This window comes from Bufo gargarizans, chromosome 7 (genome assembly GCF_014858855.1).
Source record: "Bufo gargarizans isolate SCDJY-AF-19 chromosome 7, ASM1485885v1, whole genome shotgun sequence".
NCBI lineage: Eukaryota > Metazoa > Chordata > Amphibia > Anura > Bufonidae > Bufo > Bufo gargarizans.
The window spans coordinates 2,077,162-2,104,822 of record NC_058086.1 but is presented as its reverse complement, the minus strand read 5'-3'; the positions used below and the strand labels follow the sequence as shown (position 1 = coordinate 2,104,822).

The 27,661-nt window shown below is 45.3% G+C and overlaps 1 protein-coding gene across 1 annotated transcript in view; it reads left to right on the top strand.

Moving 5' to 3' along the window:
- Positions 1–27,661, top strand: part of MEI1 (meiotic double-stranded break formation protein 1) — a 502,988-nt gene that overhangs the window by 183,522 nt on the left and 291,805 nt on the right. The window lies entirely within an intron of this gene.

Here is a 27,661-nt window from a genome sequence, read left to right as displayed (position 1 = left end):
CGATAAGAGCTCAGTTCCTCCCTCGTTCAGCAAATGTTTCAATACCAGAATCCCCTTGCCCTTCCACAGTCGAAAAAGACCAGAACGCCCACCTTCCGGAAATGCAGGGAGATTCCATAATGGCATATAGGGAGTGATATACATGGGCAATTTGTATAGTCTACGTATGCTCCGCCAAGCTGCCAGAGTATCCCTCAAAATTACATAGTTTTTGAACGGTCTAGGGAGGTCCCTTATCCTAGTATGTAACAAGGCTACTAAATCCCAAGGCGCTACCAATTCACTTTCTAGTGGGGTATTCGAGAAAAACGAGGTGCCTTTTAGCCAGTCCCTAGCATGTCTAAATAGTGAGGCCAGATTGTATCGTCTTATCGATGGCATCTGAATTCCTCCCTCCCACTTAGTGAGGCAAAGTTTGTCGTACGCTATCCTTGGGCGCTTCCCTTGCCAGAGGAACCGCACTAACGCTCTTTGGATTCTGGTGACATCATTGTGCGTCAGCAAGAGGGGTATTGTTTGAATTGGATAGAGTAGTCTCGCGAAACTTATCATTTTTAAGAGATATGCCCTCCCAAAAAGCGAAAGCGGCAAATTAGTCCATCTGCCTAGCTCCAGTTCTATTTTCCTAATTAGGGGATCATAATTCAGCTTATACAGTGAGGATGGATGCCGCCCTACCTTGATACCTAAATAGGTCAGATACTGTGGTACCACCTCCACGTTGCAAAAGTCACGCCCTAGCGGAACTCGAGGACTTCTGTTATCCAGGAATAGCAATTGGCTCTAAGCAACATTTATTCTGTAACCAGTAGTACCTCCATAATACTCAAAAGTGTCTAGTATTTTTTGAAGGTGAAGGTGAGGGGAGTCTATAAACAGCAGGATGTCATCTGCAAAGCAGACCAGTTTAATCTCTTTTTTACCTATCTGAATCCCTTTAAAAACATCCGATTGGATCAGATGTTGTACTAGTGGCTCCAGAGCCAAGTTGAACAGGAGGGGAGACAAGGGGCAGCCCTGCCTCGTGCCTCTGCCGAGCCAGAAAGGAGCCGATAGAAAGCCAGGTGTATTAACCTGAGCCTGCGGGTTCTGATAAATGTTTTCAACTAGTGACTTGAATGGTCCCTCTATGCCAAAGGCAGACATGGCTCTCCACAACCAGTTCCAATTCACAGTGTCGAATGCTTTCTCCGCATCGACAGACAACAAGGCAGGGCCCCCTCCCACACAACCAGGACCGTGATGTATATAGTCCTGCGCCACCAGTACCGATCGAATGTTTGTCACCGCCGCTCTATTTTTTATAAATCCTACCTGATGGGGCCCTATAAGATATGGCATATGTTGTGCCAATCTATTAGTTAACAATTTGGTCAGTATTTTGAGGTCTTGGTTGATTAAAGAGCTAGGTCGGTAGGAGGCTGGCTGCGCCAAATCCTCATCTGGTTTGGGGATAAGTTTAATAAATGCCATGTTCCCAGATTGCATAATGTTATGACCTTCCATGCAGCTATTGAACAACAATGTTAAAAAAGGGGCAATTTCCGCATTGAGTCCCTTGTAAAAGTCCGCCCCAAATCCATCAGGGCCCGGAGCCTTCCCATTTGCAAGAGACTTAATGGTACTTTTTACCTCATCTTCCGTGATCTGGGCATTAAGATGGGTGCACATGTCTACTGTGAGCCGTGGCAGTGAGATTTTAGAAATAAGCTCCTCCGCTAATGAAGCATCATAGTCTGCTCGGCCATATAGAGAAGCATAGAATTGCCCAAAGCAGTCTACTATGCCCTTTGGGTCTGTGACCCTGTGTCCCGACGTATTCAGCACGCTTTTGATATTAGTGGTGGGCACATAAGGTTTAGCTAGATTAGCCAGCATCCTCCCTGCTTTATTTCCATATTTAAATAATTGTGCTTTTTTATAATCCCCAGACAGTTTTGTAATCTGCTCAACATAAAAATCATAATTGTGTTTAGCCGTAACCCAATAAACTTTATTGGCATCTGTCGGGCTGTTTAGGAAGGACGTATAGGTACGTCTAACCTCACCTGACGCTACAGTCAATTTGTGGGCTAGTTTCTTCTTTTTAGCTGCAGCATAAGAAATTATGCGTCCCCTAATAACTGCCTTAGCCGTGTCCCAGTATAGGGTATAGTTGTCTCGGTGCTCCCTATTGGTATCCGCATACTCCCACCACCATCCTTTCAATTGTAGGAGGAATTCCTCATCCGTAGCCAAATAACTAGGCATACGCCAAATGAAATCTGTACCTCTGGGCACATTTTCCGAGAGGGATAGGGACACTGGGGCATGATCTGATATTAAAATATCTAGTATCTCCGCTCCTTTCACCTTTCCCATCAGTCCCGGTGAGACAAGAGCATAGTCTATTCTAGACCAAGACTGGTGGGCCGCCGAAAAATGAGTAAACTCGCGCTCCGCCGGATTTAATTGCCTCCATACATCTGTCAGGGCAGTAGATTGCAAGAAGGAGTCAAGCGTCACTCTCTGGACACCTGCTCCCCGCCTCCCCCTATCCAGTGATTCCACCTTCTTACAATCCTCCTGGGTATCATGTACTACATTCAGATCGCCCATTACTACCACACCAGTATGACTCTCCTGTACTACTCTCGTCTCTAACTTTGAGAGAAAACTAGTTTGCATGGCATTAGGTCCATATACATTAAACAATGTCAGCCTGCCCGCATCCGTATCTAGATCAAGCTTCAATACTCTGCCGTTATCATCTGCCTCTATTGACAACACCTCACATCTAAGCCTCTTATGGATCAATGTCATCACACCCGCCCTCCTTCCATCTGAGGGAGAGCCGTACATTTGTCCCACCCACATTCGGCGCATCCGCCAAAAGTCAGCCTCCCCAAGGTGCGTCTCTTGGATCAAGGCTATATCAGCCTGAAGTTTCTTTAGGTGACGTAGGACCATTACTCTTTTATGTGGGGACCTCAGTCCTCTAACGTTCCAGGAAACCAATTTAATCATTTGAGCTGAGTAGGTGGTATTGGTGAAATAGAGACACCTCTGGGAGGACGACCCCCGGCGAACAACCCTTCTCATTACCCGCTAGATACATAGCAAATATGACATTGAACGGCATAGCAAACATAACCCCCCCTCCCAACAAAATCCCGATAAACCTCAAACAATGCATCACATCTTTTGTGGACTTCACTTTTTTCGCACCGACCTGGGCTAGATCGCTGCATACCTGTAGCCCAGAGTCCATTCCCGAATCCCACTTCTATCCTCACCGACCTCCCCTCCCCGGACAAAACATAATCCCGTTATGAAACTGGTATGCTAACTCTCTCCCCGCCAAACATAAACAGTACATAAGGAGCAAAATCCCTTACATTCCTCGCTTAATTCCTCAAGAGTATAGAACACTTTCTGCTGCAAAGAATCACGACTATCACTCCTCTAGACTGTAGATAGAGTGTTCATCTCCACTCCGGACTGGCGGCAGGGTCTCTCCTTCTTCCTGGAGAAGCTTCAGGGGATGCTGATGACCGCATACGTCTTGTATTCCTAAAGCGTCCTCCTCTTGGTGAGTTCACTCCACCATCTGGTGTCCCTGTGGCTGGTTCCCTTGGTGGATTGCAGTCTTCTAGAGCTTCTGCAGCGTCCGAAGGCGTGAGGTAAGTGTCCACTCCCCCATCATTCCTGAAGACTCTCAGTATTGCCGGATAAATTAGGGCGAATTTGACTTTCTTGTGCACTAACTCGGTGCAAATGTGAGAGAAGGCTCTCCTTTTCTTGGATACCTCCATGGAGTAGTCCCCAAAGATTAGGATCTGATGGCCACGCAGCTTGAGCGGCTGTTTAAGTCGTCTATACTTGAACAAGATGGCCTCTTTATCTGCATACTTCAAGTACTTCACTATGGTCGTTCTGGGTCGTCTCTGAGGCTCAGCCCCCAAGTTATCCTGCGGCGGGCCAATTCTATGCGCTCTCTCGACTATCGCGGGGTCGTGAAGTCCCAACGCTTGCGGCAGCTCCGTCGAGCAGATACGAGACAGCTGGTGCACTGGGATGTTTTCAGGTAGGCCGAGAATACGCAGATTACTTCTGCGGGACCTGTTCTCCAAGTCCTCAACTTTGTCTCGGAGCGCCTTATTAGACTGCGTTACGTCTCTAAGTTGAGTGTGAACTCTTTCCAGCTCGTCCTCTACCATACCCATTCTCTGCTCGAGTTCCTGCACTTGCTCCGTATGCTGGTTCACGGTGGTCTGGAGCTGCTGTAAAGAAGTGGAGATTGTAGCCTCCAGAGTGGCTTTAATATCCGGCGCTAGCAATTTAGCCACCGCTATGGCCATGTCTTTACAGGAGGATTCCAAATCTCCAGCTTGCTGCGCCATGTCCAGCTGAGAATATATCGACTCTGCCGTCTCCTGCGACTGAGGATTTTGCGCGGTTGAGCGGGTCATTCTCTTGCCGGCATCCGCCATCTTGCTCCTCTGCAGGTCAACCAAGTCACGCGGCGGGAGAGGTGAGCTGGTCAGCGGGGTGCCACTGCGCACTACAAACTTCTCCATCTACCCTCCGGTATGATGAGGAGATAATCCGTCGGGGTAACGAAGCCCCGGGTCTCGGCTACGCCCGCTGTCTGTGTCCGGGGAGACGGAGCTCGCTCTGCACACCTCCTTACATGTGCGCGCCGGAACCGGAAGTCATCGTCCTATACTTAATAAATAATAGCTAACGACTTTTGGCCTAAGCCCTTTATAATCAAATTCATTGCTAATATAGTTTTTTTTAGTGTTTTCCATGTGCCGTTATCATTGTGTATGTATATAATCCTATTGAAAGGTTGTTATGTCATATTTCTACAGTCCAACGTGTGAAGACCCGCTGGCAGGGGTGGCTGCCGGAAGAAGCCCTATATATACACCCGGCAACTCAACTTCTTGAGACCAGTGCTGGACGTGAGGACGTGAGTAGACTTTTTTTTGTTATGTTTGTAATTTATATACTCTACAAGAAAAATCAAACCTAGCTTCTGGCTTTGATTTTGGTTGGCTTTAGAACATCCGAGAAAGTAATAAATTAAAGGGGTATTCCCATCATAGACAATGGGGGCATATCACAAGGATATGCCCCCATTGTCTGATAGGTGCGGGTTTCCCCACCGGGACCCGTACCTATATCGAGAACGGAGCGGGGAGCGTTGGGGCTGCAGGAGCCCAGATTTCCTGGGCACCGTCCACCACCAAGCGCTAATCCCCTCCTCGCCTATAGAAGTTGAATGGGAGCGTGCCGTCCATGTGCGCCTTATGCTCCCATTCATTTCTATGGGGCAGACGGCAATAGCTGAGCCAGTGGGGACACATAGAAATGAATGGAGGGTGGCTGTGCATGTGCAGTGCACTGTCCTTCACTTTCAGGGCTCCGTTCTCTCTATAGGTCCAGGTACCAGCATTGGGACCCACACCAATAAGACAATGCCCCCATTGTCTGAGATGAGAAAACTCCTTTAAAAGGCTATGCTGAAACTTTACCTTGTTTGCACATGCCTGGTACACTTTTGTATCTGTAAGTACTATACTGCTCTTGTCCACACCATGCTAGAATAATATTTGCATCTAGCATTGTTAAACTACTGACATGACCTGCACAAATGGATGACATTCTAAACAGGTGAGGAGTGCGCAAAGGAGCATCCATAAGTGTAGGTCCATTTGGCAGGTGGTCAAAATTGCTATGAGGAAGTCGCTGTCTACCAGTACATCACTGCCAGTACCAAAAGAGAGCTTGACCTCTGCAAATCAGCACATGGCTATTGGAAACCATGTACCAATACATGTTCAAATTATGTAATGTCTTTATCCATTAATGGCCGATAGAACAGTAGTGAATAAACATTAGTAGCAATAGTCTATATTAAATGTCAAGGGGATAGCTGGCACTGAGTGGTGGTGCTGAGACTGCTGACAGCAGATGCTCTCTGTGGCTGAGAGTGCTGGGAATGTGTTTTCAAATTATTATACACTTCATATACAGTACAGACCAAACGTTTGGACACACCTTCTCATTCAAAGAGTTTTCTTTATTTTCATGACTATGAAAATTGTAGATTCACACTGAAGGCATCAAAACTATGAATTAGCACATGTGGAATTTTATATACATAACAAAAAAGTGTGAACTACTGAAAATATGTCATATTCTAGATTCTTCAAAGTAGCCACCTTTTGCTTTGATTACTGCTTTGCACACTCTTGGCATTCTCTTGATGAGCTTCAAGAGGTAGTCACCTGAAATGGTTTTCACTTCACAGGTGTGCCCTGTCAGGTTTAATAAGTGGAATTTATTGCCTTATAAATGGGGTTGGGACCATCAGTTGCGTTGTGGCGAAGTTAGGTGGATACACAACTGATAGTCCTACTGAATAGACTGTTAGATAAGTTCATCCAAGTCACCAGCCTCAGAAATCGCAGGTTAACAGCAGCTCAGATTAGAGACCAGGTCGATGCCACTGTCATGGAACCATGAACCAGACGTACAACAAGAGATGAGTGGAAATAAGAAGGCTTTATTGAAAATAAAGCTGTAAGGCAAAAGTCCAAACGGATGGCTAAACCGAAGCAGGGTCTTGCGAAACCAGAGATCAGGAACCAGAAGGGTAGTCAGACGAAGCCAGGATCAGGAATCAGCAGGGTAGTCAGACGAAGCCAGGATCAGGAACCAGAAGCAGCAGCAGTCTTAGAAGCATGTGAGCACAGGAGGACCAAGCAGGGAACTGAAGCCACAGACCTCCTATATATATGAGCTAGGCATCCAGCTCCTCCCAGTGGGAAGGAGGAGCCGCAGGGTGGGAGGCTACAAGAAACCCAGAAACCAAGATGGCCGCCAGCACATGTCAAACGAAGGAGAACAGCAAGGAGGTAAGACCATGACAGTACCTCCCCCTCAAGGGCCCCTCCTCCGCGGAGTAAGGAACGGTTTCTGAGGGAAGCGTGCGTGGAAGGCTCGGAGCAAGGCAGGAGCATGGACATCTGCGGAGGGAACCCAGGAACGCTCCTCTGGACCATAACCACGCCAATGGACCAAAAACTGCACCCGGCCGCGGACCAGGCGTGAGTCCAGGATATTGCTCACCTCATACTCCTCACGATTGCCCACTTGGACCGGACGAGGCCGAGGAATCGAGGAAGTGAAACGATTACACACCAGTGGCTTCAAGAGGGAGACATGAAACACGTTGGAGATCCGCATGCCAGGAGGAAGCGCAAGGGCATAGGCTACCGGGTTTACCCTGCGAAGCACTCGGAAGGGACCAACAAAGCGAGGCGCCAGCTTGGGAGTGGGCACTCGAAGGTTGAGGTTGCGGGTGGACAACCATACGCGGTCTCCGACCTGGTAGGAAGGAGCGGGCGCTCGTCTGCGATCAGCCTGGAGTCTCTGGCGCTGCGCAGAGACCTCAAGGGACCTCTGGATCTGTACCCAAGAAGCACGTAGGACGGAAAGGTGATCCTCCACAGCCGGAATATCCTGGGGAGAGAATACCTCCGGTAACACGGCAGGTTGGAACCCATAATTGGCCATGAAGGGAGACGTCCCAGAGGAAGAGTTCACCGCCGTGTTCCTGGCAAACTCAGCCCAAGGCAGGAGGTCAACCCAATTGTCTTGGTGATCGGAGACATAGCAACGAAGGAATTGCTCCAAGGCCTGATTGGATCGTTCTGCGGCCCCATTGGACTGAGGGTGGTAGGCCGATGAGAAAGAGAGATGAATCCCCAACTGGGAGCAAAAGGCGCGCCAGAACCTGGACACAAACTGACTCCCCCGATCCGACACAATCTCCTTGGGCAAACCGTGCAACCGGAAGACCTCCCTGGCAAAAATCGAGGCCAACTCTTGTGCAGAGGGTAACTTCTTGAGAGGTACACAGTGGCACATTTTGGAAAACCGATCCACTATCATGAGAATGACCGTATGGCCTCGGGATGCAGGGAGGTCCACAATGAAATCCATCCCCAGGTGTGACCATGGACGCTCCCCGGTGGCTATGGGTTGCAAAAGGCCCAACGGAAGGTGCCGAGGGGACTTACTCTGGGCACAAACGGAGCATGCCGCTACATATGCGGCGATGTCGGAACGTAGAGAAGGCCACCAGAACAGACTTGAAACAGCCCAGGACAGCTGATTCTTTCCAGGATGCCCCGCAGCCTTGGAGTTATGGTAGGTTCGCAACAACCGAGTGCGCAACTCCTCAGGCACAAAACACCTGCCGTTGGGTCTCCCAGAGGGAGCACCAGATTGAGCCGCCAAAATCTGCTCACCCAGGGGAGAGGTCAGGCTGGTGCGAATGGCGGCCAGGATCTGATTCGGAGGTATGACCGAAGTCGGAATAGACTCCTCCCCGGACAGCTCGGAGTACTGCCGTGATAAGGCATCCGCTCTGATGTTCTTGGAACCGGGTAGGTAGGAGACCACGTAATTAAAACGTGACAAGAACAGAGCCCATCTGGCCTGACGTGGTGTCAATCTCTTGGCCTCAGAGAGGTAGGTCAGATTCTTGTGGTCCGTCAGGATGAGAACCGGAACCACCGAGCCCTCGAGCAAGTGCCTCCATTCTTTAAGGGCCTGCACGATGGCCAATAACTCCCTGTCACCAATCTGATAGTTGCACTCCGCGGAAGACAGTTTCCGGGAGTAAAACCCACAAGGAAGCAGAGGACCCTCTGGTGTTCTACGCTGAGACAGGAGGGCGCCTACTCCCGTCTCAGACGCGTCCACCTCGAGGACAAACGGCAACCCAGGGTTGGGATGCGACAGAATCGGAGCCGACACAAAGGCGGACTTTAGAGCCTCAAAAGCTCGGATGGCCTCGGGCGGCCAGACCTGGGGATTACTGCCCTTCCTGGTCAGATCCGTGAGAGGCTTGGCTAGCATGGAAAAGTCCCTGATGAACTTCCGATAATAATTGGCGAAGCCCAAAAAGCGCTGCAGGGCACGAAGACCACTGGGCTGGGGCCACTGTAAGACAGCCGAAACCTTCTCAGGATCCATGGAGAACCCCTCAGCGGAAATGATGTAACCTAAGAAGGTTACCTGGGATCGGTGAAATTCGCATTTCTCAAGCTTACCGAACAGCTTGTTCTCTCGTAACCGTTGCAACACTCGTCTGACATCCAGAATGTGGGCCTCCATGGATTCAGAATATACCAAGATGTCATCCAAATAGACCACCACACACTGCTGCAACAGGTCACGGAAAACATCGTTGATGAATTCCTGGAAGACTGCGGGCGCATTGCACAACCCAAAGGGCATTACCAAGGATTCATAATGACCGGTCCTGGTGTTAAACGCGGTCTTCCACTCATCGCCCGCCTTGATCCTTACCAGGTTATATGCCGCCCTCAGGTCGAGTTTGGTAAAGACCGTGGCCCCTTTGAGGCGATCGAACAGCTCGGAAATCAAGGGTATCGGGTAAGCGTTCTTGATCGTGATGCGATTGAGACCCCTGTAATCGATGCAAGGCCTCAACTCACCGCCCTTCTTTTTCACAAAGAAAAATCCAGCCCCTGCCGGGGACGAGGATTTGCGAATGTGTCCGCGTGAAAGCGCCTCCCTCACGTACTCCTCCATGGCCTCATTCTCCGCTACCGACAGTGGATAGACTTTGCCACGAGGAGGAACGGCACCAGATTGTAACTCTATGGCACAATCGTATGGGCGGTGCGGAGGTAGGGCAACCGCGCGCACCTTATCGAATACATCCCGGTACTCCTCGTATTCAGGAGGCAACAGAGAGTCCGAGGAAGTACACAGCAACTTGACAGGCCCATGGATGCAACTAGCCCCACACTGCGGTGACCACGAGAGGATCTCGGCCGATTTCCAATCGAAAGTCGGATTATGCTTCTGGAGCCAAGGGTACCCCAAGACCACCGAGTAGTGTGGAGACGAAATAACCTGGAGACAGACCGACTCTCTGTGAACGGCACCAATGGCCATCCCCACTGGAAGGGTCTCATGAGTCACGTGTGGCGGCAGAAGGGGTCTGCCGTCTATCGCCTCAAGAGCCAGTGGGGAACCTCGAGGCTGCAGAGGAATGGAATTGGCGGCAGCGAACACACTATCAATGAACAAACCACCAGCACCAGAGTCCACCAACGCCTGGGTCGTCACCGAGCCCCCGACCCAGGAGAGGACAACAGTAATCAGTGGTTTGTCAACACGGGAAACCGGGGACGAGGAGACTCCACCCAAGATCTGCCCCCGACAGGATCTCAGGTGCGAGCGTTTCCCGGACGGTTCGGGCATGCCAACCGAAAATGCCCACCGAGACCACAGTACATGCATCGGCCCTCGCGTCTCCGGAGTACCCTCTCCCCCTCGGACAGGCGAGCAAACCCCAGCTGCATGGGTTCACCCCCAGACAAGTCATCCCCAGGAGGCGTGGGAGGAGAGGGAGGCATGGGTGGGACAGCAAACGTAGGCGCCAATCTGTTAGAAGGCCTCGGCAGGCTCTCCTGAAAGGAAGGTCTCTCCCTGAATCTGGTGTCAATCAAAATCAGGAAAGAAATAAGAGACTCGAGCTCCACAGGTAGGTCCTTAGCTGCAACCTCATCCTTCAAGGCATCCGAGAGACCATGAGAGAAAGCAGCGACCAGAGCCTCATTATTCCAGCCCACCTCTGCTGCCAGGGTACGAAACTCAATGGCGTATTCAGCTACGGATCGTGAACCCTGTCTGATGGACATAAGGAGCTTCGCAGCAGAGGCAGCACGAGCCGGCACATCGAATACCTTCCGAAGAGAAGCAACAAAACCGGAAAACTCGGCAACCACCGGATTGTTGTTCTCCCATAAAGGGCTGGCCCAGGCCAAGGCCTTGTCCGAGAGCAGCGAGATCAAGAAGCCCACCTTTGATCTCTCAGTAGGAAAGGCATGTGGCAGCAACTCGAAGTAAATGCCCACCTGGTTAAGGAAACCTCGGCACTGAGTTGGCTCTCCCCCAAAGCGCTGTGGAAGGGGAGCAGAACCGGTCATACCCCGAAACACCGCAGGCGCAGCAACAGGTGTCGGGGTAGACTCTGGCGCAACAACCGGAGCGGCAGTAGGAGCGGGCCCAGGAGCGACAACCGACCCATCGGCAACGGAAGCTAAATGAGCCGTGCGTTCAAGCAGGGTTTGCAACGCCACAGCGAACCGACCCAACAGGTGATCCTGCTGATCAAGTCTGGCAACCAGCGTAGGTAGCGAGAATGGCCCTGTACCGTCAGAATTCAGGGCTTGGTCCTAATGTCATGGAACCATGAACCAGACGTACAACAAGAGATGAGTGGAAATAAGAAGGCTTTATTGAAAATAAAGCTGTAAGGCAAAAGTCCAAACGGATGGCTAAACCGAAGCAGGGTCTTGCGAAACCAGAGATCAGGAACCAGAAGGGTAGTCAGATGAAGCCAGGATCAGGAACCAACAGGGTAGTTAGACGAAGCCAGGATCAGGAATCAGCAGGGTAGTCAGACGAAGCCAGGATCAGGAACCAGAAGCAGCAGCAGTCTTAGAAGCATGTGAGCACAGGAGGACCAAGCAGGGAACTGAAGCCACAGACCTCCTATATATATGAGCTAGGCATCCAGCTCCTCCCAGTGGGAAGGAGGAGCCGCAGGGTGGGAGGCTACAAGAAACCCAGAAACCAAGATGGCCGCCAGCACATGTCAAACGAAGGAGAACAGCAAGGAGGTAAGACCATGACAGCCACACAGAATTCTAGCAGCAGACACATCTCTAGAACAACTGTTAAAGGGCTTCTGTCAGCCCACTAAACCCTTCCCCCCCCCCCCCCCCGTTAATATTAATCCCTACACTGCAAGCTCCCTGTACATATGCTAAATATTCATTTTCGTTCAGTAGATATTGTTAAAAATCAAGTTTTATAATGTGTAAATTATTTTGCTACCAGCAAGTAGGGCGGCTACTTGCTGGTAGCAGCCACATCCTCCTCTCATCATGACGCCCCCTCCAGGGAGCTTGCAGTGTAGGGATTAATATTAACGGGGAAAAAAAAAAGGGTTTAGTGGGCTGACAGAAGCCCTTTAAGAGGAAACTGTGTGAATCAGGCCTTCATGGTAGAATATCTGCTAGGAAACCACTGCTAGGGACAGGCACCAAGCAGAAGAGACTTGTTTGGGCTAAAGAACACAAGGGATTGACATTAGACCAGTGGGAATCTGTGCTTTGGTCTGATGAGTCCAAATTTGAGATTTGTGCGACGCATAAAAGGTGAACGGATGGACTCTACATGCCTGGTTCCCACCGTCAAGCATGGAGGAGATGGTGTGGGGGTGCTTTGCTGGTGACACTGTTGGGGATTTATTCAAAATTGAAGGCATACCGAACCAGCATGGCTACCACAGCATCTTGCAGCGGCAGGCTATTCCATCCGGTTTGCGTTTAGTTGGACCATCATTTATTTTTCAAGAGGACAATGACCCCAAACACACCTCCAGGCTGTGTAAGGGCTATATGACCATGAAGGATAGTGATGGGGTGCTGCACCAGATTACCTGGCCTCCACAGTCACTGGACCTGAACCCAATCCAGATGGTTTGGGGTGAGCTGGACCGCAGAGTGAAGGCAAAAGGGCCAACAAGTGCTAAGCATCTATGGGAACTCCTTCAAGACTGTTGGAAGACCATTTCAGGTGACTTCCTCTTGAAGCTCATCAAGAGAATGCCAAGAGTGTGCAAAGCAGTAATCAAAGCAAAAGGTAGCTACTTTGAAGAACCTAGAATATGACATATTTTCAGTTGTTTCACACTTTTTTGTTATATATAACAATATAATTCCACATGTGTTAATTCATAGTTTTGATGCCTTCAGTGTGAATCTACAATTTTCATAGTCATGAAAATAAAGAAAACTCTTTGAATGAGAAGGTGTGTCCAAACTTTTGGTCTGTACTGTGTATACATTGTTTGTATAACATTATCTCTCATTCCACAGCACTGTTGACAGCCTGGAGCCACAGAGGGAAACTGCCACCACTAGCAGCAATTCCGACCAGGCAGCATATGTGCCGGACTCCCCTCGTCCTGGGGATCAGGAGGTGGAACCTGTCCAGCAGCTGCCACATCAAGAGAGGGAGGAGTCCTCTGCTCTGGAGGGACCATCTGGAGCCATATAATCCAGTACCCAGCCCAGAAGGAGACAGCCACGCAGGAGAAGGGTGGCACCTCCAAACCCTGATTCTGCCGCATATACTTAAGCAGAGGTACAGACTCAGGTGCTTGAGTATTTGAGGCAGAGACATAGAGAAGGGAGTGAGGAGAGAATGCTTAGCGGCCTTGCTCATCTTCTGAAAGAGCTGCCTTTGTATAAGCAAACCCTTTTTGTTGATGTCATGACATCAGTTGTCACTATGTTTAAGACCCAATTAGATCCACATGAGATGGTGTGTTGTGTGGATAACCTTTAAAACCGAGCTTTCATGGTAAGCACACAACCAGGGCCCAGCATGGTCCCTCAACATGCTAGGCCCAGTTCGGCTTCGCAGCCCCTTTTTTCACAGGAGCAACCATTTATGCACCACCAAAATTTGCCAGGTGCAGTCACCTACCCACCCCCAAGTCATGTGGCTGACCCTCATCACCAAGGGCAAGGTCCCTTTACACAGGAACTTTTCAACCTGTAATTTGTTAATTTATGTTTTTTACTTTTCTTTGTATATAAGCTGAATATAAAGCCTGATTTTTGTTGGTTATGTTTTAATTACCATATAAAAAAATACACCACATTCTATGTGTCGACTTTTATTAAATTATTCACTATAATCTCTAATGTTATACTTTCAATGTATTTGATCACATGCATGCAGTGCAAATATTGTAAAAAGTATTTATTTGATTATACACATACATACAACTAGGACTGTGCATATACTGTTTGACAACTATGCTCAACCTGATGCCCACCAGCTTTATTATCCAAACTATTAATACCGGCATGTCATAATTTTAAATCTAGGATGTGCAACCATGCTGGGCAATGAAATTTGGCAACAGCTGGAGGGCCGCAGGGTGATCATTTCTGCTGTAATACAAACATACATATGACTCATGGATTGATAATGAATTCTTAAAAAAAACGTGCGGACATCAATTCAACTGGTAGGACCTTAGACAGTGGTGTGAAATAATCTGCCTGCGTAAAGAAAGAAAAGATGTGTTACAATTTAACAGACTATCATTGCACGTCTGCAAACTCTACAAACCCTACATTACAACATTACTTATTTTAGAGATATTAGAGGGTTATTGTAGTACAAAAAAATAATTTTGATCATCACTAACATGTTATCATTGAACATGATTGACAGACTGGGGGAGCATGGGAGCGTCTGTTGTGTGACGCTAGGCTCCGCCCCCCGCGCTCCTGCACGCTGGCCATCCGTCCGCTCACTGCTGCCGCTGACCGCTGATTCCATGCTTGTGGCCACCGCGGACCTCTTGCTGCTGTGCCCGATATTGTGCCCGCCTTGAGACGCCTTGTGGGACTCCGATTCCGGTGCTGAGGTTTCCGTCCGGCCCTGATTCGGTTAGACTATTGTTTCGCTGGGAGAGGCCAGAAGCTGGAGGTGATACCTTATGTGACTCTGCGGCTTCTCACTGCAGTGAGAAGCGGAGGGGCTATACAAATTGAACCAGCGAGAGTTGTATTAAGGTCGGAGTGGCTGGGGAGGCTGGAGAGGACGGGCTGCAGCTTAGAATATTATTGGGCCTGATACAGAGTCGGATTTACTTGCTCTGTGGGTCTATTTTTGATGTTCCTTCTTGCTGGAAGGAATAAAGTTATAAGTAAGAGAATATTATTGGGCCTGATACAGGGTCGGATTATTTGCTCTGTGGGCCTATTTTTGAGGTCCCTTCTGGCTGGAAGGAATAAAGTTATAAGCAAGAGTGGAGAGAGGGAAATAGTGACTGAAAAAGGGAAAAAAAAGGGGGGACTGAAGACATCCATTAGGTGGCTGACACAGCTTATTGTAGCCACTATGTGTCTTCCCCTATTCATACTTTCATATGTGTCTGGACCCTAGACCCTAACCCTCTAAAGACAGCCGTTTCCTCCTACAGGACTAACCCCTTTAATACCACCAAACTTTTTCAGACTAACCAGGGACTAACCTACCTCTACGCGGCTCTATCCTGGTATTTAAACTCCAAAGTGACTATCTGCTGCGCCACTATTGTGACTTTCTTTCCTCCTGTCTTTTTGGAATTGGACTCTTTCATTTTTATTTTATTTTTTTGTGGTATTCATGGACATCAGGAAAGTGTTTTAACCTGTTGGAATTGTCTTTTTTATTTTCTTTCTCCTCTCTCCGCCTTCCCCTATACTAATATACTATACTATACTAATATAATATACTAATTATACTAATAATGTATGTCTTTAACAAATGTATGGTTGCTTCAACTGACAGTTTGTTATAATATTTTCGGTAGGATCCTAGATTTGTAGGTTAGCATATTGCTGGATCTGAGGTTTTGCCGTACGACATACGACAAGTATATTAGTGTAACGTGGAGGGGGGAAGGTGAGGGAAGGGAGGGGAAAAAGAGGACAAAATTTAAAATGCCATTAAAAAAAGGGAGGAACAGCGCGGCCCTACGGGGAGTACCGCTAGGCGATCAGTAACTGGGTTAGAGAGCGGGTCTAAACAACAGGGTTTAAATAAGTTCTTGGTTCCGAACTCGCTTGGGTCTAGATCCCCACAAAAAGAAATAAACATAGATGTCGGGCCCCAAGGCTCGACGCATGAGAAGGGAGAGGGGAGATAGGGGAATCTTGGCGACATTTACAGAAACAGACGCAAGAATGATGCAGGACATATTTTGCACTGTCTCTAGGATGGAAAATTTAATGGGTAATATAGTGACGCAGCTTGGGGCAGTGCAAATAGATGTTACTGTAATACGGGACGAGATGGAGAAAGTAAGGCAGCGCTTGTATGAGATGGAGAAAAGAATTCCTGTCCTGGAACACTCTGTTCAGAATTTAGAGAAGGAGGTGGTACTTTTGAAACAGATAAATGCTAAGATGGAACAAAAACTAACTAATCAAGAAGATAGACCAAGAAGATCCAATATAAGATGTGTAGGGATCCCAGAGGGGGATAATTGTACTGAATTTATGGAGAAATGGATAAGGGAGAATTGTAAAGAGGGTATTCTCTCCCCCCTGTTCGCTATTGAAAGAGCACATAGGGCCCCTACAAAAAATAGGGTCCCAGGGGATTATCCTAGACCGATATTGGTGAAATGTCTATTAGCTAAGGACCGCAATATTATAATAGCCGATGCTAGAAATTCTGAAAAATATCAGATACAGTGTGAAAAGTTAAGACTTTTTCCAGATTACTCAGCTAATACTAATGCCCGTAGAAGAGATTTTATAACTGTAAAAAAAATATTAATACTAATGCCCGTAGAAGAGATTTTATAACTGTAAAAAAAATATTAAGGGAGGCAGGTCTAAAGTACAGCTTACTTTTTCCGGCAAAATTAAGGGTGGAATATAAAGGAAAGAGTGTGTTTTTCCAGACTCCGGAAGAGGTTAGCGAGTGGGCGGACGGGGAGGGCCTTTGAGGCTGGGGGTGGCAGAGCGGAAAGGAGCCTTTATGCGTGGTTATGGAGTTGCCCCGACTGCTGGCTAGCAGAGGGGGGGACTTTTTAGGGTGGGGGGATATCTATGGGATGAGGGAGAGGGGGACCTTTTTTTTTTTTTTCTGTTTTTCGTTTTGCTCTTCCCTCTCTGCTAGATGGTTAGGATCCTTTCGTTGAATGTGAGAGGTCTGCGAGAGAGAGTTAAGAGATATGCTATCCTTGAGTGGATGAAGAGGTTCTTGCCAGCCATCATTGGTCTTCAAGAGACCCACTTGGATAAGGAATCACTAAGGTGGTTTGGGAGGAGATGGATGGTGGAAGGGTATCACTCCGTATATACAGACGTGGACAAAATTGTTGGTACCCTTTGGTCAATGAAAGAAAAAGTCACAATGGTCACAGAAATAACTTTAATCTGACAAAAGTAATAATAAATTAAAATTCTATAAATGTTAACCAATGAAAGTCAGACATTGTTTTTCAACCATGCTTCAACAGAATTATGTAAAAAAATAAACTCATGAAACAGGCATGGACAAAAATGATGGTACCCCTAACTTAATATTTTGTTGCGCAACCTTTTGAGGCAATCACTGCAATCAAACGCTTCCTGTAACTGTCAATGAGACATCTGCACCTCTCAGCAGGTATTTTGGCCCACTCCTCATGAGCAAACTGCTCCAGTTGTGTCCGGTTTGAAGGGTGCCTTTTCCAGACTGCATGTTTCAGCTCCTTCCAAAGATGCTCAATAGGATTGAGGTCAGGGCTCATAGAAGGCCACTTTAGAATAGTCCAATTTTTTCCTCTTAGCCATTCTTGGGTGTTTTTAGCGGTGTGTTTTGGGTCATTGTCCTGTTGCAAGACCCATGACCTGCGACTGAGACCAAGCTTTCTGACACTGGCTAGTACATTTCTCTCTAGAATTCCTTGATAGTCTTGAGATTTCATTGTACCCTGCACAGATTCAAGACACCCTGTGCCAGACGCAGCAAAGCAGCCCCAGAACATAACAGAGCCTCCTCCATGTTTCACAGTAGGGACAGTGTTCTTTTCTTGATATGCTTCATTTTTTCGTCTGTGAACATACAGCTGATGTGCCTTGGCAAAAACTTCGATTTTTGTCTCATCTGTCCACAGGACATTCTCCCAGAAGCTTTGTGGCTTGTCAACATGTAGTTTGGCATATTCCAGTCTTGCTTTTTTATGATTCGTTTTCAACAATGGTGTCCTCCTTGGTCGTCTCCCATGTAGTCCACTTTGGCTCAAACAACGACGGATGGTGCGATCTGACACTGATGTTCCTTGAGCATGAAGTTCACCTTGAATCTCTTTAGAAGTCTTTCTAGGCTCTTTTGTTACCATTCGGATTATCCGTCTCTTAGATTTGTCATCAATTTTCCTCCTGCGGCCACGTCCAGGGAGGTTGGCTACAGTCCCATGGATCTTAAACTTATGAATAATATGTGCAACTGTACTCACAGGAACATCTAGTTGCTTGGAGATGGTCTTATAGCCTTTACCTTTAACATGCTTGTCTATAATTTTCTTTCTGATCTCTTGAGACAGCTCTTTCCTTTGCTTCCTCTGGTCCATGTCGAGTGTGGTACACACCATATCACCAAACAACACAGTGATTACCTGGAGCCATATATATAGGCCCAATGGCTGATTACAAGGTTGTAGACACCTGTGATGCTAATTAGTGGACACACCTTGAATTAACATGTCCCTTTGGTCACATTATGTTCTGTGTTTTCTAGGGGTACCATCATTTTTGTCCATGCCTGTTTCATGAGTTTATTTTTTTACATAATTCTGTTGAAGCATGGTTGAAAAACAATGTCTGACTTTCATTGGTTAACATTTATAGAATTTTAATTTATTATTACTTTTGTCAGATTAAAGTTATTTCTGTGACCATTGTGACTTTTTCTTTCATTGACCAAAGGGTACCAACAATTTTGTCCACGTCTGTACTACTTATTCTAGAGGGGTGTCAATCTTGATACATAATAAGATCAAATTTGAGTGTGTGGTATGTGAGGCCGATGAATACACTGCAACATAGAAGGGATTAAAACCGTAATTGCTAATAAATATATTCCACCACCATATAAGCCAGATGTCTTGTATCAATTGCACAGATTTATGTTGAATAGACAGGAGTGTGTAATGATTGCGATAGGAGACTATAATGCGGTAATAGATCCACTCAGGGATAGAACGTCTAGCAGAGGGGGAAGAACACAAAATGTAGATTTTTTTTAAACTAGCCCAGGAATTTAATTGGGTTGATGTTTGGCGTTTTCAGAACCCGGATGAAGCCATGTACTCTTGTTATTCATAAAACACATCAAACTTGGTCAAGAATAGATATGGTCCTGGGAAACAAAAATGTAATGTCCCAAAATAGGATTAGGATAAAGTACGTACCCATGTCCCTATCAGATCATAGCGCAGTGGTAATTGAATTAGACCTCAATAAAAATAATATTTTGCCATTGTTTAAGTTCAATCCCCATTGGTTACCACTGATCCCAGATAAAGAGAGTATAATCGAAGAACTAAAAAAATTTTTTAAGGGAAATAAGGACTCCGCTAGTAGGTTAATTATCTGGGACACTGCTAAGGCATATTTGAGAGGATTGTTGTTTAAAAAGGTGAATCACTGGAAAAAAAGTACTAGAGAAAGCGCTAATGTACTGAAAAAAGAACAAGAAGCAAGAATAGCATGTATAAGGTACCCCACTTGTTGTAATAGGAGAGTTTGGGAGGAAGAACAGGAAAAGTTAAAAATACATCAATTAGAAAGAGGTAGGAAATAACAACTTTTTCAAGGGATCCGGTTAGCCTCAGATGGTGAAAAGGTTGGTAAAATCTTAGCAAAGTATACTAAGAAATCAAAGGGGGAAATCCTGGATTGGGGCGATTAGAGAGAAAATGGGCGAAATAATTAGTACATCGGAAGGTATCAAAAAAGTGTTCTTGGAATATTTCCTGGAACTATATAAGTCCAGGGTACAATATTCAAAACAAGATTTAGACCTATTCTTAGAGGCCCAAAAATGAGGTGATCTACCGGACTCCATGAAAGAGGCAATTATCACATTAATTCCAAAAAAGGGGGAAGAACAATTGGATCCTGGGTCATACAGGCCAATAGCTCTCCTAAACACGGATGTTAAAATTCTGGCAAAGGTCCTGGCTGATAGGTTGTCGAAGGTTATTAAAGTAGTAATAAATGAAGATCAGACAGGCTTTATACCTGGTAGAACAATATATTCAAATATAAGAAGGTTGTTCCTTAATATCGAAGCCAACAGATTAGAAGCAGGGGAGAAAACGGTACTTTCACTAGACTCCCAAAAGGCATTTGATTGTATCAAATGGGAGTATTTATGGGTAGTATTAAAAAGGATTGGTATAGGGGAGGGATTTATAAGATGGATTCAGCTTGTATATCTCAATCCAAGGGCTAGAGTAATGGTGAGAGCTTGTCCCTGCCACTTGCCCTTTACCGAGCCACTAGGCAAGGAAGCCCTCTCTCCCCATTACTATTTGCTATCGCAATTGAGCCTCTGGCAAGTATAATAAGAGATGATAGGGAGATTAAAGGGTTTCAATGCGTGGGTGGAGAAGAAAAATAATTTTTATGTTAATAAGTTAATGTACGCGGACAATATTTTATTGTTTTTGCACAATACTGGGGATCAGTTTAATAGAGTAATAGAAATAATTGATACGTTTTTTTTTCTGGTTTAAATATTGGGGGAAATCACATATGTTATTAGGAGACTGACAATCACAGGGAGATTCAAGGGTGCATGTCCTTGAAAAACATGAGCATTTCAAATATCTAGGCATACAAATTTCTGGAAATATAGAAGAATATGAAAAATTAAATGTACCCCCCTTAATAAAAGAACTTAAAACCAAAATACATATTTGGAAAAGATTACCAATGTCAATACAGGGTCGGGTAAACCTAATAAGAATGGTTTTCCTCCCAAAAATACTCTACGTTTTACAAAATGCCCCATTGAGATTACCGCAGAATATTTTTAAGCTATTCGATAGCCTAATGGGGGAATTTATTTGGAAAGGTGCTATTCCTTGGATAAAGAAAGAAGTGCTTCAGCTTCCAGTGCGAGAGGGAGGATTGGGATCCCCCAAAAGGATATGAATAAATACTTTCAGCTCAGGAATGCGTTGCGGACAGTGGAGCAGGAGGATAAGTACAGAAGGGAAAAATCAGATATGTTGTACAATTTTACCAACGGAGGGGAAAGAGGAGGAATAACCGCAAGGAGATATAAGATTTTGATGGAGGGAAAGAGTAAACGGACCATAATGCTTGCTGGGAAAAAATGGGAGAGCGAATTAGAATTTTTTACGGAAGAGAAATGGAAAGATGCCCTCAGAAGTTATACTAGGGTCTCGAATAGGGGCTCACATAAGATCTCACTGTTTTTTATAGTTCATAGATTACATAGATCCCCGTGGATGTTGAACATTCTTTGTGAGTGTGATTGCTTCAGATAAGTGCCCAAAATGTAGGGGAGAGAGAGCAGACTTAATACACTGTTTCTGGAGATGCCCCAGACTGTTCAGATATTGGACAGAAATAGCAGAGACTGTATTTCTATTCTTGAAGGTTCAAATATCTGAAGATCCAGTAACTTGTATATTAGGGGCAACCAAACATTTGAAGTTAAATAAAAAGATGAGATTGGTCCTGAGTAAAGTATTATTTCAAGCTAGACTCCTCATACTTAGGAAATGGGTAAAGGAAGACCCCCCCTGACAGCGGGTCAGTGGAGAAAAGCAATCGATAATCTGATTAAAGAAGAACGGGTGATGGAGGGCCATAGCAAAAAAAATCCAAAAATCTTGACTAAATATGGAAAAATTGGTTATTATAGGGCTGGACACGTGTTAAAATTTTTATTTATTTATTTTTCTCGCCCCCCCCCCTCTCCCCTAAGGGTGGTGGGTGGGTATTAAATAAAGGGGAGTGGTAAGGGAGAAAAAACTTTTTTTTTTTAAATCAGATACTTTTTATTGAAGATTTTCAATTTTAAACACAGACAGAACACTGCCCCCCCCCCAATCCCTCCCCCCTCCCCCCAACATAACCCCATGAGACAAGAGCATATAAATAATTTTGCACCATATGGTCTGACATCTCGGTACAATACAGTAACTGCACGTATTACAATAGTTCAAGTCAGTATAGCATACTTTAAGCAATATGATACATTTTACAAGATACCCTATTCAAGTTCCCATGTTATGTGCCACCTTCATCCCAGGGCTCTCAGTTTCTCCCTCACTCAATCCCACATTCACCCCCTCACGTTTGTAGATTATAATGTTGAATCCAAAGTGACCAAATCCTCTCAAACTTTTTAACACAGTTTCTTTTTTGGTACACATAGTTCTCTAGACTAATCAATACATGCACCTTTTTTACCCATTCATCTACTGATGGTGGTTGAACATCTATCCAGTGAAAAGCTATTATCTTCCTAGCTTGATAAAGCATTCTTATTATAGCTAACCTCCTTTCAGGCACCAATCCCGGTATGTCCACACACCCCAATACACACGTCGCAGCATCCATAAAAAAACTTGTAATTTTCATTATTAATTGTTAATCTGGATTTTTTTTACTGTTAAAGTTGATGTGTTTCGTGTACAAATGTATATGTTCTTATGAAACTGAAATAATAAAAAAAAAAAAAAATATATATATATATATATATATATATATATATAAAAAAAAACATGATTGACAACATAGATTATTATTTTTTTGAATGGGCCTACATTTTAACCCCAGCCCACAAGCCCACGTCAAGGGTCCCCTTTGTCTTGTGAGTCCCTACACTAGCTACATATAAACCCCCCCCCCCCCCCCCCCCCAAAAAATAAAAAATAAAAAATCACTAGAAAAATACAAACATTCACTAGAACAAATACTAAGATGACCAGAGTCCAGACACTTCATAGTCTGCCATGAACTACGTCCATCTGCCACGGCAATGCACCCTCAGAACTTGAAAAATATTGCTCATAGAGGTCCCGAACTGCAAACCCTGCTGTTCCAGGTCGTCCATGTAGGGTCTGGTCCAACCCTCCAGATGATGAAGAAGTACCAGGTGCAACATCATCAATTTCTGACGGAGCATCATGAATCCTAACAAAGTTATGCAGGATCACACATGCTTTAATAACCAGGGTGGCATTGTCCAGCAACATCTGTATGGATGACAGTAATACTCCACTTGTGTGAGAGTATTCCAAATGCACATTCAACATACCGACTGGCTCGACTCAGCCGATACATATACTTTTGCTGTCATCCAGGTTGTGTCTGGGGAAGGGCCGCATGACACGTGGTGTCAAAGCAAACCCTTCATCAGCCACAATAACAAATGGAGCCGGTGGTCCCGCAGAACCTGGCAGCAATCTGGGCTCTGGGAGGGCAAGCTGGTTGGCTGGAAGTCTCTCACACATTTTAGAAGTACTGAAAATGCGCGCATCTGCAGTGCTCCCATAGGCCCCAATAACCACAATTATAAACTTGTAAGTACTGTCAGCCAAGGCCATTAGAACGACAGAAAAATACTGTTTATAATTGTAGTCCCAGGACCCTGAGTGAGGAGGCTTCTTAACACATATGTGTTTACCATCCAGTGCCCAAATACAGTTAGGAAAATGTGCATTGACATGAAAACCCTCAGCAATTCGGATCCAATCCTCAGCCTTGGGCTCTGGCATCACCGCTTCCCAGAGTCGCTGCCAAATCAAATCACAGGTTTGACTAACTATCCGAGAAATCGTTGAGACTCCCAGCAGGAACTCATAATGCAGAGATGAAAATGAATTCCCAGTAGCCAAAAATCTGAAAGACACAATAAAAAAAAATGCGTAATTACATATACTGTCACTCCCCACATTTTACATTTATCATTAGATGCACATGATCACATTGCATCTACACTATTACATAAATAATGATAAATACACATACCTCAACGTGATGATGAGCCGTTCCTCTGGAGAAATGCAGCACCTCAGATGTGTGTCCTGGTATGTGAAGCGTAGAGACTGTAACAACAAGTCAGAGCTGTTCACAGACATACGACAATACCCAGGAAATTTCTCAGGATGCTGTTGCAGATCCATGTACAGTGTGTGGAATCGACCCTTCCTGTGCACCCAATGCCTCGTCCTCGGTTCGACGTTCACCATAGTAGGCTGATATCCATGTTCCTGAGAAACCTCCTCAGCCATCATGCAACAGAAAATTGTAGCCAGAAACCAATTTCTGCCAAACACAGGATTCCAAGTACGCTATCAATGCTGCAAGTAGCTGCATAAAATGGAGTCATAACTATCACATAACCAAGTTAAATAGGGGGAGTGAAAAAGGAGATGTGTCCAAAATGATGATGTAAATTTTTTTTATCTTCCGTTTTGGATCCGTAAAAAACGGATCGTATACGGAAACCATACGGAATCGCCATACAGTAGTGTGAAAGAGGCCTTAGGGTGTAACAAATTACACTGCTAGAATACTGGTGGTTAGTTAGTAATATATGTAAGATAAAAAAATACAGAATGCTTCTTTAATTATTACGTCATGTTCTCTGTTGAGTTGGAGACATTGCACCAATAGAGGGGCTCTTTTCCATATTCTTTGGGAATGTGAACAAATAAAACCATTGTGGTGCGCAACCAACCATTACTAAGGCTTGGGCCACACGGCGACATGTATCGTGCGACAAAAAGGGAACAATTACACTGCGACATGTGTCGAACCAATGTCGTGAGAAATTTTTTGCGACTAAAATGCGACAGTCACACAAAAATCCAACTTGGATGGATTTTTTGCAACTGTCGTGTCTCAGTCACAACATGTCGCAGTGCAACACCATTGACTATCATTATAAAAAATGTTGCGTGACTTTTAAGCGACAAGTAGTCTTGCAAGACATGTCACTCTAGCCTAACACTACCACCTCCCTTACACCCGAGAAGGCTCTTGACATGGATTCTTTCTCTGCTAAGCATAGGTCACTAATAGCGCACTTATTAATGTCTACTAAACTAGTGATAACTAGACAATAAAAATATTCCAATTAGGGTACTTTCACACTAGTGTTATTCTTTTCCGGCATTGAGTTCCGTCCTAGGGGCTCAATATGGGAAAATAGCTGATCAGTTTTATCCTAATGCATTCTGAATGGAGAGCAATCCGTTCAGGATGCATCAGGATGTCTTTAGTTCAGTCTTTTTGCCTTTTCAGGACGGAGATAATACCTCAGCATGCTGCGGTTTTATCTCTGTCCAAAATTCCAGAACACATGCCGGCATTTTTTCCCATTCAAATGCATTAATGCCGGATCCAGCCCCGAGTGTTCCGGCAAAACAGATCAGTTTTTGCGGTCTACGCATGCTCAGACCGCAAAACATATTAAAAATAAATAAATGCTAGATGCGTTTTTCCAGATCACACCAGAAAGACGGATCCGGCATTTCAATGCATTTGTCAGATGGATCAGTATCCTGATCCGTCTGCCAAATGCCATCAGTTTGCATACGTTTTTGTGGATCCGGCGACGGAACTGCCTGTCGGAATCCTCTGCCACAAGTGTGAAAGTACCCTTCGCCACACATCCAATAAGTTATTACTCTGATGAATATTACTTATCTGTATCAAAATATGCTTGCCAGACAAATACATAGATACAACTCCTTCCCCACAGTGGGATATATAGGAGCAAAATCCATATCATTGTCACTGACTCTCCTCCACTAGTTCATTCTTATCCCAATACACCTGCGGTCATGGATATATCTCTCCACCTTTATCTTCCTTTATTGTTTGATCTTACCTTACCATTTCTTCATCCAGTATGTCAATATGAATGTGTGTTCTGCGCAGCTGAGTTAGAGAGTCATTACAGATCAGGTCTGCCCCAGTCTTTCTATTTCTGAAGTGTTTAATGTGGTTATAGCACCATCTAGCGGTGTTAAGTTGTATTACACTTTGTTTTTCCTGTTACAAAGACTAGCTTGCCATGCAATCTTATGTAAAGGCAGCCATTTTATCATATGCTTCAGTATTGTAATGTTATTTTATATGCTATCTATACTTTATACTTATACATGTTTTTTGTATTCTTGTAGTTTTTACCAAACAATCCTGTTTTGCCAATCAACAATCCTGTTTTACCAATAGAAACATAGAATGTGTCAGCAGATAAGAACCATTTGGCCCATCTAGTTTGCCCAATATACTGAATACTATGAATAGCCCCTGGCCCTATCTTATATGAAGGATGGCCTTATGCCCATCCCATGCATGCTTAAACTTCTTCACTGTATTTGCATCTACCACTTCTGCAGGAAGGCTATTCCATGCATCCACTACTCTCTCAGTAAAGTAATACTTTGTGATACTACTTTTAAAACTTTGCCCCTCTAATTTAAAAATGTCCTCTTGTAGCAGTTTTTCTTCTTTTAAATATTTTCTCCTCTTTTACCTTGTTGATTCCCTTTATGTATTAAAAAATTTCTATCATATCCCCTCTGTCTCGTCTTTTTTCCACGCTATACATGTTAAGGTCCTTTAATCTTTACTGCTAAGTTTTATCCTGCAATCCATGTACTAGTTTAGTAGCTCTTCTCTGAACTCTCTTCAAAGTATCAATATCCTTCTGGAGATAAACAAGTTAGACTTAAAAGAACAGTCCTCTTATTTGGAAGACAGGAATGGTTTATGCTTAATGTCAGACTGCACACTGTGTGAACGTGTATGAAGACAGAACAGTAAAACCGATACTAGTCACCAGCGATAGTGGATCTGACTATATGGAGCCTCCATCACACACACGGTCCTGTGTACAAGGTTGCAGCAGCTGCCATACAGTCACAAGAAGCGAGAGCGCAGCCCACGGCAAGTGCAGCACGATCCAGGCCACGCTGAAGTCCGTTCCTACCTAGTCTGAGTCTGCACAGAGACATTAAGCAGCCAGCAAAAGGCACACAATGTCTGCTAGTCTGGCATCATCATACAGGAACAGGTCGCGAGCAAGCTGCTCTAGCAATTTCTCAATCCTCAATAAAAGAATAGGCTGCTCTCGCCTGTGCAGAAGCTGAGGCTGCAAAAGTAAGGTTTTCCTTTGCTGCACAAGAGATGCAACTAAAGAAAGAGAGAGCATAAAAGGAAAAAGAGAGACCATGCCTGCAAGAGTCAAAGGAAAAAGAGAAGGCGTTACTGGAAGAAGAGACGGCATGTCTGCAAGCGTCACTGGAAAAACTCGCTGCAGAGAAAGAATCGGCAGCCGCAGTGGCCCAAAGCAGAGTTCCTAGAAACCTTGGAGTTTCCCGAATCCGAGAAACACAGCCAAGTACTTGGGCCAGACCTAGATCAACAAGATGCAGGACAGAGTGTCTCAGAATATGTCCATCAGCATCTCAAGACAGATAACAACTATGATCCAGCATATCAGCCAGCCTTTACAGATCCTACTTTGAACCACAGTACCTCAAGCAGGACGGTATGCGACAAATCGATGCCAGCCACAACTACCGTCCTACAGAATAGAAGCTACAACCTTCACTTCGACTTAAAGGGACAACCTTCACATCAGAATGGTATTATACAGTCTTCCCTAAGCCAGAAACCCCTAAAAGGTATGGTGATATACCACACTTGCAGCATAACAACAACACACTGGATAATATTAGCTCTAACCAGGCCGCCATGGACTTTGCTAATGTGACAACCACCCGCCAATCCCGTCGTACTAAGCCACAGTTGCCATACAGGTCTCCACTAGAGACTTCTGGAGGCGAATCCACTGTGAGCACAGAAAACGTTTAAGATTGCTTGGTGGGCCCAGACAGGATACAATCACGATTGTATGTACAATCGGTAAAAATAAAATTCTTCGTATTGAATCGGGGCGAAGAGACCCCGGCTAGCTAATCCTAAAGGGACGAAAC